This window comes from Cyprinus carpio, unplaced genomic scaffold (assembly GCF_018340385.1).
Source record: "Cyprinus carpio isolate SPL01 unplaced genomic scaffold, ASM1834038v1 S000006613, whole genome shotgun sequence".
In the NCBI taxonomy this organism is placed as follows: Eukaryota; Metazoa; Chordata; class Actinopteri; order Cypriniformes; family Cyprinidae; genus Cyprinus; species Cyprinus carpio.
In genome coordinates, this window is record NW_024879252.1 from 133,971 (window position 1) to 154,375 (window position 20,405).

At 34.1% G+C, this 20,405-nt stretch overlaps 1 long non-coding RNA gene and 1 pseudogene across 1 annotated transcript; both read left to right on the forward strand.

The window, feature by feature from the left end:
- Positions 1 to 229: 229 nt before the first annotated feature.
- On the forward strand, positions 230 to 1,221 carry LOC109064161. Its single transcript, XR_002013340.2, has 3 exons — positions 230 to 245; positions 870 to 885; positions 1,001 to 1,221. It is a non-coding gene; the product is annotated as an uncharacterized LOC109064161 (long non-coding RNA).
- Positions 1,222 to 6,964: 5,743 nt separating this feature from the next.
- Positions 6,965 to 18,595, forward strand: LOC109101572 (annotated as a pseudogene).
- The last annotated feature ends 1,810 nt before the right edge of the window (positions 18,596 to 20,405 follow it).

The window sequence follows — 20,405 nt, forward strand, 5'->3', positions numbered from 1 at the left end:
TCAAACATCAATAATTGTCCAGACGTGTTCTAACAATGATATTTGAACACTGAAGAGAGGATAGTGTATTTTAAAACAACTGTTAAAAAACATTCCTCTCACAGCGAAAAATCACAATTTTTTTAGATAACGAGTCTAGTCCCCACTCACTAATGAAACTCTCCGTCACAGAACAACACCATTTGGACGGTGTCAGAAAACAAGCTGTCGTTTACTCCAAACCTAAGATTGCCATCACCAAAGAGGTCAGTGCATGAACCCGGTGATGTTTCCTCCTGAAAGGGTCATGAACTGCATTTTGTCTGTTCTACATTTTATAATGTCGCTCTGAGGGTCCGCTTATAATGTTATCAAGATTTTTGCATCACGTAGAAGAGTAATTTAATGATCTACAGAGTGCTGTCCTGTTTTGTGAACCTGGATGCAAGTTCTAGTTTCAGCACACTAGAGACAGAACCAATTACAATCCAATCATGATCTGGTACACTGGATGGCAGGACTGGCTGTAGCAAAAGCTCCAACAGTAAAGATGATGCCCTGTTCTACTTCTGATGCTCATGGAGACTACTGTACTTATAACATGATCAAGAAAATGGATTCTGCAGGCTAATGAGGAGCTTTTGAGTTCTGAAACTTACAGAATGTTTTTATATCACAATGACCTTGATTGAATTGATTCTCAATTCATGACCCCTTTAAGGCCTAAAATCATTACACAGCATGTTACACAGCAGAATGATACTTATTCAGTTTCTGATGAAAATAATACTTTAGTTTCTTCCTGATAACTTTAACTTAACAGTTGCCATGATGATGAATGCAAGATATTAGGTTTTGTTTTTGGATTCTTTTTCAACCAGGCACCTCAGTGAGCCAAAATCCTCAGTGAGTATTTTTTTTATTTCTACCATTATTCAATTGGAAATGATTTCTATGGTTTCAAAAGCTGCCCCAAAATATGTTATTGACTGACCTATGTGTTTTTTAATATTATATTAAGGGTTATGATCATGAGGCTGTTTACTCCAACATGGAAGATCTCAACATATATGGAAATATCTGATGATAATGAACAACACAAAGTGTGTGTGTGTGTGTGTGTGTGTTTTAAAATGCTTAAAATAAATATTAAATCAGATTGTATGCTTTCAAATGTAATCACTCTTTTTTTAGTCTGTAACTGGTATTGACTGATTTTATTAATGTTGTTTGTGTCTTTTCTACTCTGCCATGGTATCAACACTTTTCAGCAGATTTGTGTGAAAACATAACTACTAAAATATAAAAGTTATATCCATTTTCAGGGTTATTTATCAATTTTTCAGTATCCTGATCAGTATCATACTGCATATTTTACAGTAAAGTTTGTAAAGATATGCAGTAATGTAGCATTGTTGTTGGAAAACAAATTTGCACCTTTGTATAAAATTCTTACACTGTTACCAGTATTGACAGCAATCTGCATGAACAGACTGTAATGAAACCAAATGTTTTTAGAAATAATAATCTTTGTAACAATGATTGTTAAAGGAAACAAGTATAACCCCAATCAGGCACAAACAGTCGGTCCAGAATGAATGATTAGCAGTGTTTACTGTCTTGACTCGTCAGGAAGAAAAAAAACAAGATCAAAAAAAAACAACTCCACCACATTAATCAAAAAACAACACAAAACAAACTAAACAAAACAAACCCAAAAAATAAAATGGCCAATGTGAGAACAAAACTAGAACACAGGTGTGCAACATAATCAGAATGACAACAAATGGGTATCAGGAACAAATGAAACATGAGAATCTTAAAGTTTTGTACTTTGTTTTTAAATTTACCACTTGTATATTATAAAGACCTCTCTTGTCAGAGTCACAGATTGTGTCTTTCCTTTCAGTAAATACTTTATTTGAGTGTGGTGTCATGACACAAGTGCATTGTGATGAACTCTGGCACTAAATAAGACCAAGGAGACATCTTTCATTTTGCTGGGTATGGGCCTCACACCAACAAATGGGCTGACCTTCATATATATAAAAAAAAAAAAAAAACTTTTTTTTTTTATTTACTTTTCCCTTCTTGGTAACAGGTTATTTCCCCAATCCTCTACAGAGGACTACTGAAAAGGTAAAACTGAAAAACTAAAGGATGTTAAAGTATGCAAGTGTGTTAAAGTGCTTAAGAAGAAGACTGAAGGGGGTGAGAGAGAAAGAGAGAGAGAATAAATTACTCTGGAAAGCTGCAGTATCCACCTTTTCCCAAAAGAGTGTGTTTTAAATTATGGGTGGCACTTCCGGGTTTTGTTTAGAAAAATTCCATTCAAAATGACTGGAAACAAATAATTTAAAATGAGATAGCTGAGATAACAAATAATTTCAACTGATTAGCTGAGCAACAAATCATTTCAAATAATTAGCTGAGCAACAAATAATTTCAAATAATTAGCTGAGCAACAAATAATAATTCCTCTGTCACAACAATTGAAATTTCAATGCAACCTTCAAATCACAGTTTATCCACCTGGAAAATAATACAACACTTGATATTTTAATGTGACCTTGTTATCACAAGAATATATATATGACAACCTTTCAGTCTGGTAGCCGTGTTCTGTTCTGTTAAATATGAAAAGACAACAGTGGTCTGCTCTTCCGTTCTTCTCTGCAAATCCTCTCATCTTTGTCCCGGTTTTTCAAACTGTGCTTAAAAAACATATCTGCCTTCCTCCTTTTTTCACTTCTAATATCAGCAATGTTTACTGTAACAACAATGTTTCCAGACTGAAAAGTTTTGATTAATGCAACGTTACATAATATAGACTTATTACTGTACAGTAGGCTCATATTTAACAATGCTGCTGAAAGACTCATTTGAGCTTTTGGGGTTATTCATGGTCTGCTGATTTAATACCTTTACACTTTTAAAGTTTTCTTTTGATGTTCAATGGTTGAGTGAGAAGAATAATGTCACATTATTGTACGCTGTTTTTACAAATTATTATTACTGAATATTTGAAGTGAAACTTTAAACAAGATTTTAAGCTGAACACAACTCACATGTAAACACAAATTAATAAAATAATTTTAACAAAAACACAATGCTAAAGGTGGATAACCTAAGTGATAAACTGATAAAATATCATGCTGAACAGAATGCTGTAGATTTTAACCACATTAACTTTTAACTTTGTTTTTTGTTTATGTATTCACACAGAAACATGAAAGCATCACTTTTATTTTTTTTACTTTTTCAGGGTACAGTGTCTGTTTTCCTCTTTTAGGCATCCTCTGCTACAATAATTATTTATATGCAATTAATATATGTGGGAAGTCGTGGCCTAATGGTTAGAGAGTCGGACTCCCAATCGAAGGGTTGTGAGTTCGAGTCTCAGGCCGGCAGGAATTGTGGGTGGGGGGAGTGCATGTACAGTTCTCTCTCCACCTTCAATACCATGACCATAAAATGGCTGCCCACTGCTCCGGGTGTGTGTTCACAGTGTGTGTGTGTGTGTTCACTGCTCTGTGTGTGTGCACTTTGGATGGGTTAAATGCAGAGCACAAATTCTGAGTATGGGTCACCATACTTGGCTAAATGTCACGTCACTTCACTTCACTATATAATGTAACAGAAATGCATATAAATTGAGGCTTATTCCAGGGCTACTTAGCACTATCAAATACCGCATTCCCAAAATTTTGCACACACACACACACATGAAAAACTTTACACACACAGCAGTCAATACTGACTTGCAGCATACATCTGATTGACACTAACAGGGTTTTTCATATTTTATTCAGGAATAAAATAAAATGAAACTATAATACAAACACAAATATACTCATTATAATCAACATTTTTGAAAAAAAAAAAAAAAAAAAAAAAAAGTTAAACTAACAAGCCAAGGTGCAGAATCATTGCACTTTTTCAATGTATTTGTGTGGAATTTTGAGGGCATGTTGCCTCAAAAGTGGTGGTGCTAAAGGACTAGAGACCAAGATGGAGGCTCTCTAAAAACTAAAACACCCAGGTCATGAAGACTAGATGGACAGAAATGGGTTGCAATTATGTTGAGACCAAAAGACAATAAGTAATAACCTGAAAAAAAAATTCAATTGCTTGGCTTCTTGGAGGTCTTCACATTAGCATGATACATTTTGTTGAATTCATAGTGTGTATCCATCCGAAAACTGTAAACAGATTCTACTTGCTTCCTTAATATCAAATTTACTGAATCACTTCAAAACCTTTTCATACTATTTATCTCTCTCTTTTTCTTTTTTTTTTTTTTTATCCAAAGGCCAAAACGGTATACAAGAAGTGACAAGGGTAACTTTTTGTGTATGTTTCAAGCCAGGCATTCCTAAATTATTATTATTATTATTATTATTTGTCTTGTCAGCTGAACCCCTTAGAGGTAAAATATTTCCCCTTTGAGATTTAAAGTTAATACTTAAATAATTTAACAACACATATGCGTTATTGACTTATTTTGCTATAATATACAGTATATTATTTTGCACTTTTCTGCAACAACGTTTCATCTCATATACAAATGTTTTATAGTGCTGCTGTTGAAAGCTTTGATTCATAAAACTGAAAGAAAAAAAAAGAAAAAGTCTTTGCATTGACTTTATACAACTAGACTAAAAAGCGGATTCAGAAACCCAATCAAACTGGATGTAATATTAATAGGCATAATAATAGTCAGGGGTTAATTGATATGGATTTTTTTATTTATTTATTTAATTTTTTCAAGAGAATAGGGTGGCAACTGTACAATCAGTAAACTTTTATGTTTGCGTGCACTGGGAATCATGTCTCAACTAAAGACCATATATTACTAATTTCACATACAGAACACAATGAATATGACAAACTTTACATTTTTTGTCTGAGAAAGAAATGTTTGCTTTTGAGGAGTGCTAGCAAATGCTAATTAGATATTCTGAGAACAAATTAGATGTGTAATAAGTTGTCGTATCACTTACCATATATTGTATGTAGATGTTCATTGGATGGTACACAGGAAGCAAAGTTTATATATAATGTTTATGCATTCAATCTCTTTCTTTGCTGCTTGATAATCTTTAATCATCTGATTTTCTGTACCTTCTTTTAAAGTTATAATTTATATAAGTTTTGATAACTTTGAGTCGTATTCATATGCCGCATTGATGTTTATCACTTTTAGTCAATATGCAAAAAATCATGTGGATGTGGAGCAGTCAGTAATGAAAGGCATTCATCTGGAGGTCAAATCAAATGAGAATAAACTAAGTAGAAATCAAACAAAAGAGGAAAACTCACAGCATCACCTTCCGTTCTTACACATGACATCTGTTCCCATGTCAAAAGATCCAATGTCAGGAAACGAGCCTTTCTCCAAATCTTATATGCTGTCACAAAAGAGGTACAGCACATCTGAACCCATATAAGTGTACATTATTAATAATAACAAGATATTTTTGGTATTTAAATGGAATAACCACAACAACAACAAAAAAAAATACAAATAAATAATAATTATAAAAATTTATTTTCCCCATGCACCTGTGAGTACATTATTTGCACTGTGTTACACTGCGGAAAACATACTGAGATCCTTTGAGAAATTCTTATTGAAACATTTTATTAACTGATGTCTGGCTCTCTGTTCTCTCTTGAAATGTTTCTATTAAGGGTAATGATTATGAAGCTGAATACACCAACATAGACAAACTCAACATGTATGGAGATATCTGATGAAAACAACATCAAAATGGGCTCAATATAGTGTTTTTTTATTTTAAGATTAAAAATAATAATTGTAAAAATAATTGTCTCTTTTTAGAATTCCAGCAAACAAGCAAAACAACTGCTTTTGTTTATGTTTATGAGTTATATACCTGTATGTAATATTATACTGATTATTTGTATTATTATTATTTTTTAATTTACTACTTTTGTACCTGACTATTAAATATGATCAAACAATAACATTACAAACATAAAATTAAAAACCAAACACAAAGAAATGCTTTAACTTATAAAAAAATTTATTTTTGCATGAGAAAATTTAGTGACTTTTGTCACCCTCCTAAGAGTACTTTGAGCAGTATGCGGACAGCGCCACCTACTGGTCAAGAAATCATATAAATTGGACATTCCGCGTAAATTAATAACGGAGCTGACACCGCTTTTTTCTGTTTTCATCAGTCATCGTGGCCAGTGTCTAACATTATCATTAGTTATTGTAGACACGTCATTTATATGGAAGGGCACAAACATAATCTGAACAGAGGTAGGCCTATTGCCTATATTCATGTTAATATATTCATGTTTAAATGCCTAGCAGTGTTTTTTTTTATTTATTTTTTTAATGATAACAATGCGAAATGGATACCAAAAAAAAGATCTTATCGTTCTGGGAATGTAATTTTAAAAAACGTAAATAAATCCAAAGTATGTTACTGACTCTATAGTTTGTATTAAATAGGCTTATAATATGAATTTATCATGCATGATTATGTACCTTTTTTTTTTTTCTTCTGGTGTGTCTCTCTTTGCAGGTCTTGGCAAGAAGGGATACAGCAAAACCCGGAAGCTAACAATAAATAGAATTCTCTACCTATTAGTTTGTATTTTATAAACGTCTACACCTACCCCAAACCTAAACCTACCCCATAAAATAATGCAAAAATAGTAATTATTGTTGTGCAGTGTGAGGAAAATTACGCTATATTGATGTGCGCATGCCCAGCAGTTTTTGCTGTATGCCATCTAGACTTTAGAGGGCGTTCCAAATCATTCTTAAAAAAAAAAAAAAAAAAAAAGAAGAAGAAGAAAAAACAACACTTTTTATTACAATAAAAGTTTACAACCAAACACAGAAAACGTACTTGTTTATGTTTCCTTTATTTATTTATTGGATTTCCTTTTGAGGGCGTAACGGGAAATAATCACGTTTTGGATCAGTTCAGTTTTAGTTTCGGTTCGGTTTTGATATACTGACTGAGCGCAGAGGACCCCCTGATTTACTGTTGACGTGGACGTATGTCAGTCAGTCTTGTAATAACATAAAGGTGAGTACATGAAGACAGAATATAATAGTATAATAGTAATTTTTGGTTAAACTATCCTTTAAAGATATTTTTCAATCTGTTGATCTCTTTTGAATTTGCCCCTCTCGTATGCAAGATTAAATCCTAAATACAAACCAGAATATCTTGACCTGCTACTGTATATTTGTGATTTTTCTTTATAGCACAGCTTGTCTGTCAACCGCTTGGTAAGTCCGCTAGTCTGTAATATGAAAAAAAAAAAAAAAAAAAAAAACGCGAAGCAAAGAGGGAAGGTTCGCATTTGGTCCGCTTTGTAACTATGTACAGCCATGGCCAAAAGTTTAAAGAATGAAACAAATATTATTTTTCACAAAGTCTGCTGCCTCAGTTTTTATGGCAATTTGCATATACTCCAGAATGTTATGAAGCCTGATCAAATGAATTGCAATTAATGCAAAGTCCCTCTTCGCCATGAAAATTAACTTAATCCCAAAAACATTTCCACTGCATTTCAGCCCTGCCACAAAAGGACAAGCTGACATCATGTCGGTGATTCTGTCATTTACAAGGCTAGAGATCACGCTGTCATACTGATTGAGTAAGAATAACAGACTGGAAGCTTTAAAAGGAGGGTGGTGCTTGAAATTATTGTTCTTCCTCTGTTAACTATGGTTACGTGCAAGGCAACGTGCAGTTATCATTACTTTGCACAAAAAGGGATTCACAGGCAAGGATAATGCTGCTAGTAAGATTTTACCTAAATCAATCATTTATCGAATCATCAAGAACTTCAAGGGGAGAGGTTAAATTGCTGTGAAGAAAGCTTCAGGGCACCCAAGAAAGTCCAGCAAGCGTGAGGACCGTCTCCTAAAGTTGAATCAGCTGCGGGATCAGGGCACCAGCAGCTCAGGAATGACAGCAGGCAGGTGTCAGAACATCTGCACGCACAGTGAGGAGAAGACCTTTGGAGGATGGCCTGGTGTCAAGAAGGACAGCAAAGAACCCACTTTTCTCCAGCAAAAACATCAGGGAAAGACTGATATTCTCCAAAAGGTACAGGGATTGAATTGCTTAGTACTGGGGTAGTCATTTTCTCTGATAAATCCCCTTTCCGATTGTTTGGGGCATCCAGAAAAAGGCTTATCCAGAGAAGAAAAGATGAGCGCTACTATCAGTCCTGTGTTGTGCCTACAGTGAAGCATCCTGAAACCTTTCTTGTGTGGGGTTGCTTCTCAGCCAAGGGAGTGGGCTCACTCACAATTTTGCCTAAGAACACAGCCATGAATAAAAAATGGTACAAAAATGTCCTCCAAGAGCAACTTCTCACAACCATCCAAGAACAGTTTGGTATAACAATGCCTTTTCCAGCATGATGGAGCACCTTGCCATAAGGCAAAAGTGATATCTAAGTGACTCGGGGAACAAAACATCAAAAATTTTGGGTCCATGGCCAGGAAACTCCCTAGACCTTAATGCCACTGAGAACTTGTGGTCAATCCTCAACAGGCGAGTGGACAAGCAAAAACCCACAAATTCTGACAAACTCCAAGCACTGAATATGCAAGAATGGGCTGCCATCATTCAGGAAGTTGATTGACAGCATGCCAGGGCAAATTGCAGAGAGTCTTTGCATAAACTTATTGTAATTGTCAATAAAAGACTTTGACACTTATGAAATTCTTGTAATTATATTTCAGTATACCATAGTAACAATCTGACAAAAAGATCTAAAAACACTAAAGCAGCAGACTTTGTGACAATTAATATTTGTGTCATTCTCAAAACTTTTGGCCACGGCTGTAAATGTTAATATATATTTAAACCCTACTGATGCCTATCCAGTGCCAGTGTCCTAGACAAAGATATGTGTTAAGAAATCAATAGCCTAACAATTTTTTACATTTTTTTTGTAATAATTTGCTGCATTTTTGCCTCTTCAGTTTAGTCCAGTCCAGCGTGGGTGTACTACGGTCAGGAGTTCTTCTCTACTGTCTTCACGGTATGTTTTTAAAGCATTCTTTTCATATATTATAGGAATAAATGATTTTTAAATAATGTTGTGCACTGTAAAATCTAATTAGTTAACCTTACCTAAAAAATAAAATAAAATAAAAACCTTCCAAACCTGACTGCCTTAAAAAAAAAAAAAAAGAAAAAAAAAAAAAAAAAAGAAAAAAAAAAAAAAGCCAAAATATAATGTATTCCAAACAATCTTATTTAAGTTGAGTTGACTAATGTAACATTTTCTGCAACTTGGAATTTCTTGTATTTACTTGAACTGTGATCTGATTTGCTTGTTAAATCCTTGTTAAGACCATTAAGAAAGAAAGTAATAGTACATATGCTAACATAACCAACAGAGAGAATGCAGATAATGTTTTTTTTTTTTGTAAGTTGTCTTTATATATTCTAAACATTTGTAGGTCAATGCAGGCTCTTTTTTGTACAATGTTAACAAACACATAACAGAAACCCTTTTAAAAAACAAAATCAAACATAACAGAACATTAAACACTTATAGACGATTAGCTAATTTTATTAATTATTTTAGAGCATTATTAAATATACCATTATTTATTATGCCAAAATAATGCTATGTTAAATGTTTCAAAAGTTTACTTCCATTTGATAATATGATGTCATGCATCCCACAAGCTGTTAAAGGGGTCATATGACATTGCTAAAAAGAACATTATTTTGTGTATTTGTTGTAATGCAATGTGTTTATGCAGTTTAAGGTTCAGTAGCTGTAGATTAAGGACTGATAGATATAAGGACTACTTATTGCAAAGTGAAAATTATCTGCACCTCAGTATTGTAGTACAAACCCGATTCCAAAAAAGTTGGGACACTGTACAAATTGTGAATAAAAACAGAATGCAATGATGTGGAAGTTTCAAATTTCAATATTGTATTCAGAATACAACATAGATAACATATCAATGTTTAAAACTGAGAAAATTTATCATTTTAAGGGAAAAAATAAGTTGATTTTAAATTTCATGGCATCAACACATCTCAAAAAAGTTGGGACAAGGCCATGTTTACCACCGTTGTGGCATCCCCTCTTCTTTTTATAACAGTCTGCAAACGTCTGGGGACTGAGGAGACAAGTTGCTCAAGTTTAGGAATAGGAATGTTGTCCCATTCTTGTCTAATACAGGCTTCTAGTTGTTCAACTTTCTTAGGTCTTCTTTGTCGCATCTTCCTCTTTATGATGCGCCGAATGTTTTCTATGGGTGAAAGATCTGGACTGCAGGCTGGCCATTTCAGTACCTGGATCCTTCTTCTACCTGGATCTGATGTTGTAATTGATGCAGTATGTGGTCTGGCATTGTCATGTTGGAAAATGCAAGGTCTTCCCTGAAAGAGACAACGTCTGGATGGGAGCATATGTTGTTCTAGAACTTGGATATACCTTTCAGCATTGATGGTGCCTTTCCAGATGTGTAAGCTGCCCATGCCACACGCACTCATGCAACCCCATACCCCATTGATTGTTCACCGACAATGTTTTCTGGAAGTATTCCTGAGCCCATGTTGTGATTTCCATTACAGTAGCATTCCTGTATGTGATGCAGTGCCGTCTAAGGGCCCCGAAGATCATGGGCATCCAGTAGGTTTTTCCAAGCCTTGACCCTTATGCACAGAGATTGTTCCAGATTCTCTGACTCTTTGGGTGATATTATGCACTGTAGATGATGATAACTTCAAACTCTTTGCAATTTTTCTCTGAGAAACTCCTTTCTGATATTGCTCCACTATTTGGTGAATTGGTGATCCTCTACACATACATACTTCTGAGAGACACTGCCACTCTGAGAGGCTCTTTTTATACCCAGTCATGTTGCCAATTGACCTAATAAGTTGCAAATTGGTCTTCCAGCTTTTCCTTATATGTACATTTAACTTTTCCGGCCTCTTATTGTTACCTGTCCCAACTTTTTTTGGAATATGTAGCTCTCATTAAATCCAAAATGAGCCAATATCCCTAACCCTACCCAATTCTTTATTTTCAACTTTTTGATTATTTCCTTCATTTTCATTGGAAATAAATGCTTTTCTGATGTGATTTGAAATTTGAAAAGGGAGAAAAAAGTTAGCCAAAAGGTAGATTCGAACCTGGGTCAATCGCGTCAAAATGAGGACTACACACATTTTACCTTCTGGGCAACATGAACACAAAACTAATCACACGTTGGTGGGCGGAGTTTGTGTAAATAGACCAATTACAGTATTTGCAAACAGTAAAAAAAAAACAACATTATCTCCAAAAACTGAAAGAAAATGGCATTTTTAAAGGTGCTGTATGTAGAATTGACACTGAGTGGTTGAAACTAGGTATTGCAGTCCAAATTCAAAATATTGGAGAGGGTTTCTTTCTCCTGGCCACTCCACCTCAGACTTGAGGCACACGCAGGTTACCAGATTGACGACCAAACAGGAATGAGTGCACTTGACGATGAATGAAACTAAATACACTGTTTTCTCCACCAACTGAATGCACATTTTCAAAGGAGAATAACTGACTGTAGCATTGTTTTTCAGATAAACAAGTATGTTAACTTAGCATCAAACATAAAATGGTATTTTTATGCTTTAGGAGAGTCAAAAACTTACATACAGCACCTTGAAAGTAGCAGTCAATTCAAGCCATGGAATAAAAGAATAAAATTATTTTTTTATTTTATTTCAAAATTCTAACTTTTTTTTTTATTTCAAAATTCTGACTTTTTTCTTGCAATTTTCGAGATTATATCTCACAATTCTGGTAAGAAAATCAACTTGTCATTCTTTCTTTTTAGTTTATAATTCTACAGTACACTTCTGGCTTTTCCCCCTCAGAATTGACAAACTCGCAATTGTTGACTTGCAAAAAAAAGAAGACAGAATAAGCCGGATAACAATTGTCTAACAGCTGTCAATCAAACTCATCAAGAATTATGCAAAAAAAAAAAAAGAAAAAAAAAACATTTTATTTATTTTAGTTATTTGATATGTTATAATAATTCTGTAATTGTGTTAAAATAGATTAAACAATAATTAGGCTATTTAACAAAAATTATAGCCTATGTGTATTATTAACCGGTTTGGGGGAGGCTTTCATCAGAGTTGGCGGGCCTGTGCCCGTCAGGCCTGTCTGCTGCCTACGCTCCTTTTGTTGGTGTAACGGGGAATGTTAAAAGAAAAAAAATGTTTCGGTAAAGTTGGCAGCCAGTAAAGTTGAGTACAGACTGTACTTTCACCAAATTCAGTTCACACATCACTGCTCTCCTGCTGGTTTTACTACAACACTTGTTATTATATATATATATATATATATAATATAATATATAATATATATATATATATATATATATAGATATATAATTTTTTTTTTTTTATTTTTTTATTACCATTAGCTGCTTTTTAGCCTCTTCAGTTTCTAGAGTCCAGTCCAGCATGGGTGTGCGGTCAGGAGTTCTTCTCTACTGGTTTCACAGTATGTTTTTCAAAGCATTCTTTTCATATATTATAGGAATACATGCTTTTAAAATGTTGTGCACTGTAAACTCTAATTAGTTAACCTTACTTAAAAAATAAAAAATAAAATAAATAAATAAATAAAAACATGCAAACCCGAATGCCTTAAAACTAATTTTAAGTTAAATGTAATGTATCCAATAACATTTACTGCAAACTTACAAATTTAGTCGTATTTATTTGAACTGTGATCTGATTTACTTGTTAAAACCATGCAAACCGTTTGTCTTTAAAAGACTAAAAGACTAAGTTATAGTACACATGCTAGCAGGGCCGTGCACAGGGGGTGGCCAGGTGTCTAGAGCCACTGCCCCTTTACCCCCATTGGCTGAGGTGGCCCCCCCTCAACACCCCCCACCCTCAGCTGAGCTCAAAGCATTCCGTTACCCCTCCGCTAAAGATCCGCTGATTCCGCGAATCCGCTCCTTGTTTTCCCGCCGTTCCGCAGCATCACTCACAATCAGTGTGCCACTGTCTGGAGTGGAGACCACAGTTCATGAAGCTCGTTCATTAACAGGTAGATGCATTACAATCCACATTACAGTCAGTGGATGATTAGCTGAATTAGTCATTTGGTAGTTTGTTTTTGTATTTGTAAAGTGTGTATGTAAAGTGATAAAAAAGTGATTACAACAAAATATCCGTGTTCTTAGAATTGAAAGTCTAATAAAATTATTATACCCGATCAGATCTAACATAAATAACACAAAATCCACTGTTGTTGGCATTCTTGAAGAGCGAAGGGAGGCTGCTAAAGCCAATTCAAAAGCTCAATTCAAAGCTCCAGCAAGCCAGCAGATAAATCATCATATAGATTATTTAGCCGTTTAAGTCTTGTAATTAAGTATATTTCACATTATAAACACTTGTCTTGATACAAGTAATCTATGGCACATCATAGTTTATTAAAACCATATTAATAGTAGGCCTATAAATAGTTTTAAAATAATATAAATGTTCTAAATGAGTTGTTTATTAGTATAAAATATAGATTCATGCTGTAAAATATTAAATTAAATGTCTAACGCTTATAGGGGAGAGTGGGGCAAGATTAATCATTTTTTTACTCATGTGGTTCTCAAGATAAGGGAAAATGATGCAAAAGTACAATGAAAGTATCTATCCTATCCAATCCTATCCTAATGAAAGTATTCATATCTTTTTAAATGATCAGAATGTATCTATGACAAAGGGTTCTAAAAATATGGCTTCTTATAAAAAAAAGTGTTCCCATGGCTCAGTTTGCCCCAGGTTTGGGGTAAGTTGACCCGAGTCGAGTCAGTGGGTAAGATGCACCACCTGGGTGTAAAATGACCATCTGGCCAAATCTGATTCAAAACCATTTGAAATAAATAACAATAATAATAATAATAAAAAAAAAACAAATTTAATAATTTCCTCTTACAAACAGTCATATCTCTTTTCATAAAGTTAACTTTAACAACAAAAAAGCAACCAAATGAGGTTTAAATTTCAGTATTTAATTGTTTGCATTTCTGAAACAATATGTTGAACACCAAAGCTGTAGCCTTCCTAAAACAGACTAAACAGAGTTTGTTGGCCATTAGTGACTACAGGTGGAAAATATATATATCTGATTATAATTTGATTAAAAGCATTTTCTGGTTCTTATCAGAGAAGGATTTGGTGCACTTGTACACTGTCCTTATCAAATAAACTACAAATAATATGTATATGATAAAATAAACCAATAATATCACTTTAAAACATCAGTTTATAATTCAAAAATTTAACTTAACTACAATGTGCCTTATGGTGGGGTAAGTTAAAATGCTGACACAATTTACCCCACAGCATTTGGCTCACTTTGCCCCATAGCTGCCATTTTGGAAAAAAAAAAAAATAGCTACTGTAGCTTACCAGTTCAGGCTAATATTTAGCTAAATAATTGACATTGTTTTATTGCTAAATCACCTATATTTATAATAAATATGTTTAGACCTGGATAAATTTGCTTTGATGTAACAACCATTACATCTGTTATAACTCTGAGAAGCCAAAAACAGTTTTTAAAGTAAATTTCCTCTCATGTGTTTCTCGTTATCACAGTCTGGCAGAAATGCTGGGTATGGCTCCAAAATAAATGGTTACATGACAGTAAAAGGTGTACAGCTGCCAAGAAACAGGGGTTGAGTGCAACTTACCCACTGGCTCATCTTACCCCACTCTCCCCTACTTCCATTGTAGATGATGCAGAAGCAGGTTCAGAGAGTGAGGGAGAGCCCACTCTATCAAAACATCTACAATAAAGTCTGAAACTATTACAGAGATGTCTTCTCTTTTAATTGTATATTTGTAACAACTGTATTAAGAAGCACCCACCCCCTAGTGCCCCTTTTTTGGTTTATGCCACTGCCCCTCAAAATGTTTGTGCACAGCCCTGCATGCTAACATAACGTTTTTATAGGGCTTTATATAGTCTGAACATTTGTAGGCCAATGCAGGCTCTTTTCAGTACAATGTTAGCAAAAACATAATAGAAACCCTTTCAAAATCAAACATAACATAACATTAAACACTTACAGATGACCCACCATATTAAACCTTTACAGAAATGCATATAAAATAACACTTAATTGCAACATAAGTCTGAAGTAAAGCATGCTGGGAACTAGAACTCGCTTTACATAATGGTACTCACACAACTCAATTTATCTTAATCAGAGTTTTCTGAGTAACAAAGGCATAGTATGTAAATAGTATGGATTACTAGATTTTTACAATTAAAAATCAACTAATTGTTGTACTTTAAGTAAATTAAATTAAGTAGATTAAAAAGTGTTAGTTATGACATTTGTTAGGTTTTACAGTATTTACTATTTCAAATGTCAACTTATTGAGGTGTATTGTTTTTTTTTTTTTAAGTTTATTAACTTTTATCATTATTATTTTGCATTTATTTGCACAGGCGTGTTTGCTGATGTTTGGAAGGTGCATGTAGAGTCTGAAATGAAGGCTCTGGTCTCATCTTGTGTCGTGTTGCCCTGTTCATTCAAATACCCTGTTCAAGAACAGCCTCTGATCGTATTAGAGCTATGTGGCACATGAAGGACAACTGGGGATGATATTATTTTTCACAAAGACCCTCGAGGGTTAAAGACAGTTCAAGGGTCGTACAAAACTGATTGGTTCACTGGGTGGTTCCAACTGTTCCTTGGAGATTGATGAGGTCAAAAACCATGACAACGGCCCGTATTGTTTCAGGATGGAATTAGAAACATCTAAAAAAGACAAGTACTCCTTTGTGGAAAACTGTGTGTCGATTAAAATGTTCGGTAAGTAAATATTTTGAGCTCTAAACCTGCTTACAACAACTAAATAGGGTACAAAATAAGAAAATGGCCTAAATATGGCAAGTGACTAACTCCACTGCCTATTGTAATATACCGCTGCACATAGAGAATTGTCAAATTGTATATTGTTATTCTTACCTACTTATTTGTATTTTTTATTCTTTATTATGTGTTTTTTGTTCTGTCGCCGTCCTTCTGTTGCACTGCGGAGCTTCTGTCATGAAAACAAATTCCCTCGTTACAGTATGTGTAAACATCCCTGCCAATAAAGCTCATTCTGATTCTGATTCTAATTAAAAAGTGAGCTTGTTTTTGCTTTTGTTTACTAAGTGAAATATGTGTTTTGTCATTCAAAATGCATTTATAGAGCAAGCATCAAAACCAGAGCTGCAGGCTGAGCAGTCTGTGCAGGAGGGTGAAACTGCAGTCTTCAAATGCTCCGTCCGACACACCTGTCCGTCCCACCCAGCCCACTCTCACCTGGAGCCACACTGGAAAAGCCATCCATGAGCTACAAGGACATTGGTCATGGAAAACTGGGAAACAGAGTCTGTCCTGACCTTATCCCTCAAAAAACGAGGATGATCACACCTCTATCGCAATGCACACAGTCAAGCACCACGGGAAAGTCGAGGGCGAAGATGACAGCGACTCACCGTATCTTTGTGAAAGGTATAACAATAAAACTGTTTCTGTTTATATATTGTTTTAAAAGTAATTTTAAGTGCTTTTTTTTTTCTACCAGAACAAGCAACTATCAGCCACATTCTCATACAGTCATCTCTGGTCTTGGATCTGCTCTTTTGTTTGGATTACTGTGTTTCTTCATTGCCAAGAAGAGATACGAGTGAGTCTGAAACTGACTTCTACATAAATATCACTACTAATATTAGAGAAGACATCCCTGAAATTAGTTTACACTGTAATTGTTATGAATGAAAATTAATTAATTTGCATTTTAAAATCAAATTCCCAAAGATAAATCTAAGAGTAAAAGACGAAAATCTGACATAAAAAATATGGGCTCATCTGGCTACAGAATCGCTCTTGCAGCATTTCTTTAAATACTCCAAAACAAAGACAAAACATCCTTCAAATGGAGGCATGAACTAACAATTAGGGTTTGCCATTTTCAAGGTCCAGACCTGGAGAGTTTACACCTCAAGGGGGGCAGAATGTAAGGAAATCACAGGAAGAAGGCACAGACTCCACAGTAAGCAAAATATCTCAAAACTCCTAAAATCTTTATTACCTCTTGATTTACTTCTCTTGGGATGAAGAGGACATTACCTTTTCAAAAGGAACTAAAGTGTACACTTTAGGTACTAATATGCACCCTTTAGAGATAAATAATATACAAATTTGTCACATCAGTGACAGTTTGTACCTTTTTTCTGAGAGTGTAGTGAGGTGTTTACAATTAGAAATCATGTAGATTTTGGGGGGGGCAAATGTTTCGGGTGATTTTAGCATGTACAGAGAAGAGAGAGTGTGACTGCATGCTCTGGATGAGGATGCTAATTTTGCTAGAGAGGGTTCAAATGCTCTTATTTCCAGAAAAGTCCTTTTTCTTCTCAGAGAGCAACCCTCTCTGGTCGTCTGAGCTTGGCACCAGCCTTACAATATAATAATACAGTCCCTATGTTCAATGTAACAATAAGAACACATGAGTAAACAATATAATTGAAAGTAAAATGTCATCATAATTGTTTTTTTTAGAATATGGAATCAAAAATCAAGAATGTTTCCTAAATTGTTTTTAACATCCGCATTGCATTTATCAATCCGTTATACTGTAAATTAAGTTAAACAAAATGAAATAAATATTAGATGAAATTGCCTTGTTTGTGTGTGTGTGTGTGTGTGTGTGTGTGTGTGTGTGTGTGTGTGTGTGTGTGTGTGTGTGTGTGTGTGTGATCACCAGGTTTTGTTCAGGAGCCAGAGAACAGAGGCAAATAACCAACAGCTTCTAATGGATTCTTCTGCAACAAACCAGGACAAAACACATAATCTGTTGATAGAATACTGAATCTATGGCATGTTTTTGATTATATTCATGGTATAATCCAGTTATTGTATGACTTCAACAGGAATTGAAGATGTAGGATTGGAAACTATCTGTAATCCACTATTTGTGTGAAAAAATGGTTTGTCAAAAGTTTATGTATCAAGGAATTATTTTAGATTAATCTGCTCTTTGTGCTCAGATGCAATGTTATACTTTTCACACAAAATGTGTTTTTCTTGCCTGTTTCTCAATATAGATCAGTACCATCAGAATTTTTTTGTCAAATGATCATTATCAATGTGTTATTTACGTATGGTAAACAGCATCCATGATGTTTTGTTGTTGTTGTTTTGTCATATTGTCGTGACAGAAATATAAAAATACATACAATTGTTTACTTTTAAACTAAATAAATACAAAACCATCAGTCCCAAACTCAGCAGTCTGTGTGACCTTAATGAATTCATAGCAAACATATTTTTGCTCTAAAATTTGATGTTGTAATTTTTAAGTAATAATTAAGTGTCCAATGCCTGTGGAATATGGAGCAAGATTGGTCTCAAAAATAATTCACACAAAAGACATGATGCAAACATATTCACGAGGATACCAAACCACATTAAGATTTTAGATTCATAAACTCAATGTAAAGCATTAAACAAGGATTTGACCGATGAGACGTCGTAAATATACGATTATGAAAATATAGTTTTGGCATATTTTTTCAAGCAGTCTCTTTTTTTGTTTATTGAGGATATGAAAGAGCTGTCACAGCAGAGCTTGTCTTCTCTTCAACTGATTACGATGTATAGACAATAATAACATGCACACATTGATGAAGCATGTTCATTTAATTTAAAGGGGTCCTAAACTGCTTTTTCACTTTTTGAATTTTAGTCAGTGTCTAGTGTGTACGTTTGGGCATAGAAAAGATCAACAGAATTACAAATCTCAAAGTCCACTCCAAAGGGAGAATTATTATTTTTTTTAAATCCCTTTTCAAAAGCTATTAACGACTAGTTTGGACTACAGCTTTGTTTTCCGGATTTTGTGATGTCACAAAGTGGCCCTTTAGAATATACCCAGCAAACATTTGGATGTTTAATGACCATTGAAAAGACGTCCCTCCGACACATCCCGTCATGGTTGAAAAATAGTTCCCAAATGGAAGTTGAACGTGAATTGCATGTCTTTTCTGCACGTCCCTAGACGTCTAAATGCATTGTCTTCTGGATGTTTAAATGTGTTGCTGCATAGTTTAAATGTATATATAAGTCTGCATATAAAATAATCAAACACCCATTGTGTAACATCGTGAAAGGCAATCAATTTTCTTGAGGTTTACACATCTGACAAAAAGGGTTCAAAATCGGTCCAGTCAGACCTGGACGTCCATAAAACGTTTCAATCAAGTGTACATCACAAAATCAGAACACATTATTTCTGGACATAAGCAAAAAAAGAAGCATGTTCTAATTAAGCACATTTTATTGTTTTAGAACAGTTTAGCCTCTGTTAACCAAACTAAAATACCAATAACAAAATACTGAATTATTATATAAAGGGACAGTTCAACCCAAAGATGAAAATTCCCTGTCATTTACTCACCCTCATGTTTTTTCAAACCTGTATACCTTTCTATGTTTATGCGATATTGTTTTCACGTTTGCTTTACTGGGACAATGACGAACAAGAATATTCAAGATAATAAAAATCTAGTTAAAAAATTTGTTTTTCAATGTAATCTTTGTATCCACTTTGGATTTCTGAAAGAAGCTTACAGGCCTACCAGACGGTCATCACTGAATAAAAAGTGCTGAAATACTCAATCTTGAACTCCATTATTATTGTCAAATATTTATTTATAATCTATTTTCGCTGTATTTTTATTTTTTATTATTAATGTTTTTAATATATAATAATATAAATCAATATTATTTATTTAATTGCATTTATTTTTAAATACTTTAATCATAATTTATTTAAAAATAATATTATTAATTGAGAATATTATTAATATTTGAACATGTGGCATAACCACCATGCAGGATATTCATCATGGTTTGCTGTCATTGGTGACACAGACAATTCATAAAACATAGAAGACCCTCATAACATAGGTTTGAAATCACTGCTATTTATAAAATCAAAGTGGTGTAAATGATTTTATTAAATTACTGTATAGAACTGGACATGAATCAAATATTACATTTCTGAGAATTGCGTTCAAGTGTTGTCTATGACAAATGTTAAAAGAGCTGTTTATTTGAGTATCATGTCTTTATTAATTTTGTCACTGACTACAACAGTTGTCTAATAAACACAACAGATATTGGAAGAAGTTTGTAACCAAGCATGACTCTAAACAACCCATGTAACTACACACTGTAGTTCAATTATGACATAGTTAATGATTGCGGAGGAGAGTCTGCTTGGTTGACAAACACCATTTTCCATAATAATCCAGTTTGTGTATCAGCCAGAAAATAGGAAAGATATACAGGTCTAGAACATGAGGATGAGAAA